Source organism: Pelophylax lessonae, assembly GCF_965119305.1.
Source record: "Pelophylax lessonae genome assembly, chromosome: 12".
Taxonomy (NCBI): domain Eukaryota; kingdom Metazoa; phylum Chordata; class Amphibia; order Anura; family Ranidae; genus Pelophylax; species Pelophylax lessonae.
Window position 1 is genome coordinate 30,197,580 of NC_138779.1, and position 11,674 is coordinate 30,209,253.

Consider the following 11,674-nt stretch of genomic DNA (forward strand, 5'->3'; position numbering starts at 1 on the left):
TTATATAAAGACCCGCCCCCTAACTTCGCCCGGGCAGAACGTCATGACGCGCTACACAGCACGTTGGCGGGAAGGTGTGTGGGACTTCCTAGTCCTCCTCAGCGGCAGGTGGCGCTGGTAAGGAGCTGTTTTTTTCCTGATTCTCCGTGGGATGATTGGGGCCTAGTGAGCCGTGAGAACGGACGGCGCAATTACCTGAGAGGAAGATAGAGAATAGCGTACAACAGGGTGAGCCCTAAGGGTTGTCAATGATACCCCAGAGATCATGTGACCTCAGGGGACATAAGTAGGACCTCACAGGGAGTTATGTACCTCTAGAATCATTAATATGACCCCTAAAGGTCATCAGTGCGACCATAGAGTTCATCAGTATGACGTTACTGTACATCTGTGTGACGTCAGAGCGCATATGACCTCTTAAAGTTGTCAATGTGACATTGGAGGACTTGGGTATGACAAACTATGTCAGTGTGACCTCAGAGGGCATCGGTATGACCCCCAAAAGTTGTCAATGTGACCTTAATGGGTAAAGATAATGTTGGTGTGACCTCACAAGAGTGTCGGTGTAACCCCTAAAGGTTGCAATGTGACCTTAGAGGATGTCTGAGTGACCTCAGAGGGTATTGGTATGACCTCTAAAAGTTATGACCTAAGGGGGTGTCATGTGACATCAGAGGGTGTCAGTTTGACGTCGAAGGGTGTTGTGAACTGTCAGGGTGTCAATATTAACCCTAAAGGTCATCAGTGCGACCTTAGAAGTCATCAGTATGATCTTTTTTTTGGACATCTGTGTGACCTCGTAGAGCATATGACCTCTAAAAGTTGTCAATGTGACATTAGAGGACTTGGGTATGATAAACTATGTCAGTGTGACCTCAGAGGGCATCGTTATGATCCCCAAAAGTTGTCAATGTGACCTTATCGGGTAAAGATAATGTTGGTGTGACCTCCCAAGAGTGTCAATGTAACCCCTAAAGGTTGCAATGTGACCTTAGAGGATGTCTGAGTGACCTCAGAGGGCATTGGTATGACCCCCAAAAGTTGTCAATGTGACCTTAGCGGGTAAAGGTATGACCTTAGATAATGTTGGTGTGACCTCACAAGAGCGTCAGTGTGACCCCTAAAAAAAGGTTGCAACGTGACCTTAGAAGATGTCTGCGTGACCTCAGAGGGCATTGGTATGACCCCTAAAAGTTATGACCTAAGGGGAGTGTCATGTGACATCAGGGGGTGTCAGTTTGACCTCAAAGGGTGTTGTGAACTGACACGGTGTCAATATCACCCCTAAAGGTTATCAGTGCGACCTTAGAAGTCATCAGTATGATCTTTTTTTGGACATCTGTGTGACCTCGTAGAGCATATGACCTCTGAAAAGTTGTCAATGTGACATTAGAGGACTTGGGTATGACAGACTATGTCAGTGTGACCTCAGAGGGCATCGGTTTGAGCCCCAAAAGTTGTCAATGTGACCTTAGCGGGTAAAGGTATGACCTTAGATAATGTTGGTGTGACCTCACAAGAGCGTCAGTGTGACCCCCAAAAGGTTGCAACGTGATCTTAGAAGATGTCTGAGTGACCTCAGAGGGCATTGGTATGACCCCTAAAAGTTGTCAATGTGACCTTAGAGGATGTCTGGGTGACCTCAGAGCGCATACTGTATGACCTCTAAAAGTTGTCAATGTGACCTTAGCGGGTGTAGGTATGATATTAGATAATGTCAGTGTGACCCCCAAAAGGTTGCAATGTGACCTTAGAAGATGTCTGAGTGACCTCAGAGGGCATTGGTATGACCCCTAAAAGTTATGACCTAAGGGGGTGTCATGTGACATCAGAGGGTGTCAGTTTGACGTCGAAGGGTGTTGTGAACTGTCAGGGTGTCAATATTAACCCTAACGGTCATCAGTGCGACCTTAGAAGTCATCAGTATGATCTTTTTTTTGGACATCTGTGTGACCTCGTAGAGCATATGACCTCTAAAAGTTGTCAATGTGACATTAGAGGACTTGGGTATGACAGATTATGTCAGTGTGACCTCAGAGGGCATCGGTTTGACCCCCAAAAGTTGTCAATGTGACCTTAGCGGGTAGAGGTATGACCTTAGATAATGTTGGTGTGACCTCCCAAGAGCGTCAGTTTAACCCCTAAAGGTTGCAATGTGACCATAGAGGATGTCTGGGTGACCTCAGAGCGCATACTGTATGACCTCTAAAAGTTGTCAATGTGACCTAAGCAGGCATAGATATGACCTTAGATAATGTTCGTGTAACCCCTAAAGGTTGCAATGTGACCTTAGAGGACATCTTGGTGACCTCAGAGCACATACTGCATGACTTCTAAAAGTTGTCGTGAGATTGGAGGGTGTTGGTATGACCCCAGGGGTCATCAGTGTGACCTTAACCTCTAGCCGACCGCCCACCGTAGTATTACCTCGGCAGGGCGGCTCGGCTGCGCAAAACCACATAGTACTACGTGATTTAGTGCACGATTTAGACACGGGAGGCGGGCCGCAGGAGGAGCGGCGGCGATTGCTGCTCCCCTCCCGCAATCGTCAGATAAACTGACAGAAGACCCACCTGCTTATGTAAACAAAGCAGATGAGTCTTCTGTCACACAGGCAGGGAGAGATCAGGAGTTTCAGTTAAGCTACAAACCGCGATCTCTCTGTGCCTGTCACAGAACCCTCCCCACAGTCAGCATATTTAGGCATACATTTAACCCCTTTAATCACCCCCAGTATTAACCCCTTCCCTGCCAGTGTCAATTACACAGTAACGGTGCATATTATTTAGCACTGATTACTTTATTAATGTCACTGGTCCCCAAAAAGTGTCAAAAATGTCAGTTAGGGGTCCGATCTGTCCGCCGTAATGTCGCAGTCCCGCTAAAAAAAAAACGCTGATTGCCGCCATTACTAATAAATAAATAAAAAGTCCAAAAATCTATCCCGTAGTTTGTAAACGCTATAACTTTTGTGCAAACCAATTAAAATACGCTTTTTTGGATTTTTTTTTTTTTACCAAAAATATGTAGCAGAATACAAAGTGGCCTAAACTGATAAAAAAAAATAAAATTTTTAAAAAATTTTTATTGGGAATGTTTTATAGCAGAAAGTAAAAAAATATGACGTTTTTTTTTTTTTTTTCAAAATTGTTTTATTTTTTTTTTTGTTTATTGCGCAAAATCTAAAAACCGCAGAGGTGATCAAATACACCAAAAGAAAGCTCTGGGGGGAAAAAGGATATCAATTGTATTTGGGTACAGCGTCGCATGACCGCGCAATTGTCAGTTAACTGGTTGCTGACCACCCGCCGCCTTTTTACTGCAGCAGGGTGGCTCTCCTGCGCAAACCGACGTATGTCGCGCGCCTGCAGCTAGGGTGTACCTTTTGGGTACAGAGTCGCACAACCACGCAATTTTTTGTTAAAGTAACGCAGTGCGGAATCGCAAAAAATGGCCTGGTCATTAAAGGGGTAAATCTTCCCGGGGCTGAAGTGGTAAAAGGTGTAAGTATGACCTCATAGGGCAGTGATGGCGAACCTTGGCACCCCAGATGTTTTAGAACTACATTTCCCATGAGGATCAACTACACTCCAGAGTGCATGAGCATCATGGGAAATGTAGTTCCAAAACATCTGGGGTGCCAAGTTTCACCATCACTGTCCTAGGGCATCGTGTGACGTCAGATGGTGCCAGTGTGACTGCCAAGGATGGTAAAGCAGAACTAAACCCCCCTATGTTGTACAGCTAAATAGGCAGCCATCATAGCCTTTGTTTGATCTGCAGTTGCCATAGCGCTGCTCATGCGACAGTTATTCATAGAAGGCCTTAAACTTAAAGCGGAGTTCCAGCCTTTTCTGTGTTTATTAAAAGTCAGCAGCTACAAAAAGTGTATCTGCTGACTTTTAGGCTGCATTCACATGTCAGCGTTTGGATCGCGGGCAGAACCGCTGCGGTTCCGCCCGCGATCCGGAGATTATTGCAAATCGCGGGACGCCTAGCGTTGCCCGTTGATTTGCAATAGCCCCCCAAATGCCGAGCGATGTTGCCGCGATTTCCGCCTGCCGAATCGCGGCAACATCGCGCAAACAAAATCGCGGGACGCAATACGCTCCAAAGAAGCTCTTGTACTTCTTTGGAGCGTATTGCGTCCCGCGATTTTGTTTGCGCGATGTTGCCGCGATTCGGCAGGCGGAAATCGCGGCAAATCAACGGGCAACGCTAGGCGTCCCGCGATTTGCAATAATCTCCGGATCGCGGGCGGAACCGCGGCGGTTCTGCCCGCGATCCATACGCTCACATGTGAACGGAGCCTAAATAAACACACACTCGCCTGTCCCCCGGTCCAGCGATGCGGCCACCCGAAGCCTCGATCCTCTCCCTCTGGTCTCGGCGGCGCCGGCATCACTGGTGTGGGCACCCGGCTGTGACAGCTTGCGGCTTCACAGCCGGGTACGCACTACGCGTCTTGATTGGCCGGCAATCTTTTGTGACCTTTGACATGTCACAGAAGATTGCAGGGAGGGAGGGGTAGAGGAGAACTTCCGCTCAGGGCACCGTGGCACTCCGAGCAGAAGTGGGAGCGGGTACCTGTCAAAACTAGGTACCAGCTCCCCCCCCCCCCCCAAAAAAAATGACATGCCAAATGTGGCATGTCAGGGGGTTATGACTATCTAAAGGGGAAGTTTCACTTTTGGGTGGAACTCCGCTTTGATTCTTTTGGGAAACAGTTAAATTGATGGGAACTGAAGGCACTTTACTTGCCTCCTCTGTAACTGACCAGGTCCCTTGTTGCCGCTGGCATCTTCTCACCAGGTGCCAGGCTTGTGGCATCTCCATTGGCCAGTACAGGAGGACAGAACTCCTCTTGTGCATGCTTAGGAACTAGTCATTCTGGCACACAGAAATCAGGTGGCCGATGTAATTGAGCTGCAAATGTTTACATGCCGGGGAATGCTAATAGCAATCAGGTAGGTGCATTATTTTGCATGTCTCCTCTGCAATAAAAAGCCTGCCTGTTCACAATGAATAACAGCAGAACTTTATTTATGCTTTGAAATGATGGATTCAGTTCCACTTTAACCATTTGTCAACCACGTAACTTATATATGCATATATGGCAGCAAAGCAGCTCTTCTGTGCTGAATCATGTTCCTAGTGCGTAGTCAGCGCTACTGGCTAGAGGCATGTGAGCGTGTGCCCACCTGGCTGTGCTGTAATTTATTACAGCACAAGCCGATCAGTAGGTTTAAGCCAATGATTGGTCACCAGCACCCACTGATCAGCTCAGTGATTCATGGCCAGAGCTCTGTAATGGTAAACATCACAGAGCTCTGTATAGTGACGGGTGATCTTGTTTTTTCATTCAAGCAGGGAAAAAAACAACAAGATCCCTTAGTTAAATCAGCACACAGTACAATTGTTAACACTTTGATCGCCCCAGATGTTAACCCCTTCCTACTCAGTGTCATTAGTACAGGGACAGGGTATAGTAATAAAAATCCATACACAGAATGTAACCGCAGACTGGGTGTGGTGTGTACACCCATTCTGCTGTTGCATGCTGTGTATGGGTTTTTAAAGTGGTTGTAACCCTAAAAAAAAATAAATAAATAAATAAAATCCTGTTCCTTTTATGGCATGAGCTATAGCTGTGGGCACTGGTAGGTGACACTTATGATGTGGCACGAGCACTGGTAGGTGGTGCTGGTGGGCACTGGTAAGTGGCACTGGTGGGCTGTAGCCGTCTTGCGGCTATAACGCGGCCGCCAGGTAGTTAACCCTTTACCTTTTTGTAAGTGTGTTTTCTGCCCATTTTACACTAGGTTCACATCTTAGCATTTTTGCAGCCTGTGTTTTTGCGGGCACAGCAGCTCATTCAAATAACTGGACTGCCGTGCCTGTATTTCCACAAAAAAAAGGTGCATGCACCTTTTTAACCACTTTAGCCCCAGCCCTATTTCGGACACTTTTTGTTCACAAGTTAAAACCAGTATTTTTTCCTAGAAAACTACTTAGAACCCCCAAACATTATATATATTTTTTTAGCAAAGACTCTGGAGAATAAAATGTCGGTCATTGCAAAATTTTTTGTCACGCGGTATTTGCGCAGCGGTCTTTAAAACGCCATTTTTTTGGAAAAAATTTGAAAAATCACATTTCACTGCATTTAAAAAATACTAAACAGTAAAGTTAGCCCATTTTTTTTGTATATTGTGAAAGATGATGTCACGCCGAGTAAATAGATACCAAACATGTTACGGTTTAAAATTGCGCCCCCCCGTGGGATGGCGACAAACTACGGTCAATAGAGATCTCAATCTGCGACGCTTTAAATTTATTTAACGGTTACCAGTTTAGAGTTAGAGTGTAGCTCTTTTTTTTTAATTATTGCCCACGCTCTGGCGATCGCGGCGATACCTCACATGTGTGGTTTGAACAGCGATTTCATTTGCGGCTCGACTTGCGTATACGTTTTTTTTTGTGCGCGAGCTAACGGTGACGGGGACGGCTAAATTTTTTTTTTTTTTTTTTTTTCCTATTTATTTTTTCTTTTTTTTTAAACTTTATTACAGGTTTTTAAAAAAAAAAAAATCTGATCACTTTTATTGCTGTCACAAGCAATGTAAACATCCCTGGTGACAGCAATATGTCGTGACAGGTACTCTTTATGGAGGGATCGAGGGTCTAAAAGACCCTAGACCCCTCCACTACACTTCCCTGTATGCAAAACGCCGAAAACGGCATTTTTGCATACAGCCGTTTTTCAAATCTGCCGCCTTTTGCAGCACAGTAACCCGGACGTGACGTCATGGACGCCGCCTCCGGGTTACGTCATCGGAGACCCGATCGATGCCGTTTCCGGCATTCATCGGGACTCCATCCAGCCGGCGGACGTGCCGGCTGGGTGCTCGGGGCTCCCGGTGGGACGGTAGCCCCGAGCAAAGCCGCGGAAGGCGGCGGGAGGGGGGGGACGTCCCCTCCCGCCCCCCGGGTAACGATCGAGCGGCTCCCGAGCCGCATCGATCGTTACCGACGGAAAGCCGACCATCGGCTTCAAACAACGGTACCGGGATGATGCCTCTAGCTAGAGGCATCATCCCGGTATAACCCCGCAAAGTCTGATGACGTAGAGGTTACGTGACTGGTAGTAAAGTGGTTAAAAATGCAGCTGCAGGGAAATCGCATGGTCTTTTTAACCACTTAAGCCCTGGAGGATTTTCCTGCTAAACGAGCAGGGGGTATTTTGCGATTCGGCACTGCGTGACTTTAACGGACAATTGCGCGGTCGTGCGACGCTGTACCTAAACGAATTTGACGTCCTTTTTTTCCCACAAACAGAGCTTTCTTTTGGTGGTATTTGATCACCTGTGCGCTTTTTACTTTTTGCGCTATAAACAAAAAAAGAGCGTACATTTTGCAAAAATAACAATATTTTTCAAATTTTTTTATATGAAATTCTCAAAAAAAAGTAAAAATCAAAATTTTTTAACATTTTTGGCCAATTTGTTTTATGCTACATATGTTTGGTAAAAAAAATCGCAAAAAGCGTATTTTTATTGGTTTGCGCAAAAGTTATCGCGTTTACGAACAAAGGGAAAGATTTTTGTTGTTTTTTTTAACGCGTAATGGCGGCGATCTGCGACTTTTTTTTTTGCGGTACTGCGACATTGCGGCGGACAGATCGGACCCTTGACTGGCATTTTTGACACTTTTGGGGTTACCAGTGACATTTCTACAGTAATCAGTGCTATACATATGCACTGTTACTGTAAAAATACACTGGTAGTGAAGGGGTTAACTTTATTTGGGAGGGAGGGGCTGTGTGTGTCCCTAGGGGCGTGCTTTCTACTGTGATTGGCTGTGGCTTGAACTGTAAGGACACTGATCAACGGATCTACATAGTAGATCTGTGTGATCAGAGTCTTTACACCGAGGAGAATGACAGGCAGCTTGTTTACTCAAGCCGCCTGACTTTCTCCCTCTCCCCCGCCGATCGCCGAGTGACCGGCGGACATTGGGTCCGCCAGTCACACGCGCGGGGGGGTCCGTGACCGTGCGGGAGCGCGCCTCCGCGGGCGCCCGCTCGCTCCCCAGAGCCTCACAGGCTAGCGACGTAGACCTACGTCACTCTGCCTGTGAGGGGCTGACTGCCGATGTAAATATACTGTGAGCAGTCGGCAAGCGGTTAAAGGAGGTTCCCTTTTTTTGAGGTTCCCACAAATGTGCTGTGTTTTTTTTTTTTTTTTTTTCATGCCTGGGGGTGCCTTTCAGGATGAATAGCAGCCCCACACGGCTCCTAAGCAGCTGTTTTTCCCGTGGGTAAGGGAATCTCTGCAATACCCACAGCCACAGTTTTTTAATTTTTTTAGTTCTAGATAGAGTGGAGAGGGGTTACAACGTGGGTCAGATTTTATTGCTAGAAAGTATAAGGTATGTTGCGCCAAAGGATATAATCAATAAAATCAAGCAAAGTGAATATCAAATGGCAAAAGATGAATGAATAAATATATATCACAATAAAAGTGCTCATGCTCATAAATAATGTTATAATAAAATGATCCAGGTGATAAAAGATTCCTAATATCCCTGATTAAATGAGATATAACTCAATATATAAATAGTGTCACAATAAAGTGCTTGTGCTAATAATACCTATTAATATAGCTTAAGCATACACAAGTGAAAATGAATCAAAAATGTGCTAAGTCCAAAAAAGGTGGATAATCTCTTCTGTTTAGGTAAGTAGTCTAAAAGGCTACCTATAGCGCTTGCTCTAAAGTAGTGAATATGTAAAACCTCATAAATAAATAGTATAAAAGTGTTAAATTACTATTCCATAAACATTATTGCATAAAAGGTACAAACTTAAGTAGTCCAATATAAATAAGGTGAATCCTTAGTGCAAAAAATTCCCAATAAAAATTCCAATGAAAGTGCAAAAAAAGTGAGTTCTTTGTGCAAAACTTCTAAACAAAAGTGCAGGTGCTCAGCGCGATGGTGAATCCTATGACAAAGGTAAGATTCAATCACTCACCAGACGTTGTGGGTCATGTATGCCTTATAGCACCATGACCTATCAGACTTGTATAGCCTTCCAGGCTAAAAAACGATCTCTTTGGCTTGCTTCAGGGCAGGTGAATTGATGAGGTCTCCTCTCCCCTCGCCAGACAAACATATGAAAAAATGGAGCTCCAATAGTATATTATCCTTGAGGGTTTTTTATTCCCAAATAGGGTAAAAAGTTTATACATGCAAATAAATCCAAACAGAAAAGAAAATATAGAGCCAAAAAAAAATATATAGGGCAAAAAAATATAAGGTCGGGGTTTAATCCTTTCCGATTGCAGCCCTATTCCGGGCTGCCTGTGTACGTGTGCTACGGCGCAAGCCTTTCAGTGTGGACGCTAGTGGGAGAACTTCCGGCTTGCGTTCCACCTTTAGCATATGTCACCACGCTGTGCGTTCCAATCTTTTGGAATCAAAATCAACCACATTATTTATTCACTTATTTATTAATACGTGGCGCGGGGCATATACAATAGTATATTCCTTATATAATCTCTTCTGTGCTGATATCAGGTGACCAAGTGCTGGTGCTTCAATATCATAAAGTGACTTGGTGCATTAACTACTTGCCTTCTGTGCACTTAAACAACCTTCCCATCCAGGCCAATTTTCAGCTTTCAGCGCTCTCACACTTTGACTGACAATTGCGCGGTCATGCTACACTGTACCCATATTAAATTTTTTTCACACAAATAGAGCTTTCTTTCGGTGGTATTTAATCACCTCTGGGTTTTTTATTTTTTACAAAAAAAAAAGAATAAAGACAGAAAATTTTGAAAATAAATTTTTCTCCTTCACTGATGTGCGCTGATGAGGCGGCACTGATAGGCTGCACTGATGGGCACTGATAGGCTGCACTGATGGGCACTGATAGGCTGCACTGATGGGCACTGATGAGGTGGCACTTATGGGCACTGATGAGGTGGCACTTATGGGCACTGATGAGGTGGCACTTATGGGCACTGATGAAGAGGTACTAATATGCCGCACTGATAGGCGGCACTGATAGGCGGCATTGATGAGCACTGAGAGGTGGCACTGCTGGGCACTGAGAGGTGGCACTGCTGGGCACTGAGAGGTGGCACTGCTGGGCACTGAGAGGCGGCACTGACGGGCGGCACTGACAGGCGGCACTGATGGGCACTGGCGGATGGCACTGGACACTGACAGGTGGCACTGATGAGCGGCACTGATGGGCAGCACCATCAGTGCCCATAGTGCTGCCAGTCAGTGCTCATCAGTGCCTAGATGAGCAGGCACTGATGGGCACTGACTAGCAGCACTATGGGCACTGATTGTGGGCATTGATGGGGGGCACTGATGGTGGGCACTAATGGGGGGGCACTGTGTGTGTATTTTTACCTTTAGTAATCAGGGCACTGGTGATCAGTGCCCTGATTACATGTCTCTGTGTCCCCGGCGCTGTGAGGCTCCCCCTCCTTCCTCACACTGCAGGCTCCGTGTGAGGAAGGAGCGCCGGCGATGAGAGATGATCTCATATGTTTACATATGAGATCATCGCTCATTGGACGGCCCGATCACGTGGTGAATGGCTGCTGTGATTGGCCATTCACCACGATCTGTGATCGGCCGTGTCCGAGGGACACGGCCGACACAGATTTTCCCCGCAGCGCGCTCGCGGGAGCGCGCTGGGGGCGTGTCACTGGGAGGCCGTTTAAAAACGGCCTCCCGAAAATTCAAGTCTGCGCTGCAGCCGTATATAGGCTGTAGCGCGGATGGGGGGTGGTTAATAGTAAGGCCTCTTTCACACGGAGCGGACCGTATAGCGATCCGCTCCGGCACTTTTTTTTTTTTTTTTACGGACACGTTTAAGAGGTTAAACTTTTGCATTGTGTGTAAAGATTGTTTCATCCTGTCTTCTCTGATCCTTCTTCCACTGTTCCCAATCCATCTCCTGATAGAGCAGAGCATTAGGAGTCAGGCTGCACATGCTCAATATGGTGTGTATTGCTAGAGAGTTTATATTCTTGGGAGGGTGCATGTGATCAGCACAAGGCCAATCAACACTGTCCACACAGAAGATCAGGGGAGAATGAAAACTCCTCCTACAAGCTTGCGCAGTAGGGACCCGCCTGTGAAGCCGCAAGGCTTCACTGCCGTGTTCCCTTACCGGCAATGGCGGCGGCAACACCCTACAGCCAATGCAATCATCGGCTGCAGTGCCGACATCGATGGACGACAGCTAAAGCCCCGTACACACGTACTGATCGTCGGCCGAACGATCGGCCGTCTTTTGTCCAGGGCTGTCGTGTCTGTTGAAAACTGCAAAAGACAGCACACAAATTTTGTCGGCCAACAACAGCCGACTGCATCATGAAGTGATGTCATGTGATGGTTAACTTTCCTTGTCTTTTTTCTTTTCTGAGCATGCCCAGTCTTGCTAATCTGCTGTCTGTCGGCCGAAATCTGTACTGACTGGCGAACAATCGGCCGTTCTGGTGACGGCCAACAAATATTTTAAAGTCTGCACGACAGATTCTGTTCGGCCGAAAATGCGCTGTCGGAAGCATCATACTAACAAGCCTACAATCGGCCAATCGGTCGGCGGTCGAATATTTACGGCCGACAATCGGTACGTGTGTACGGG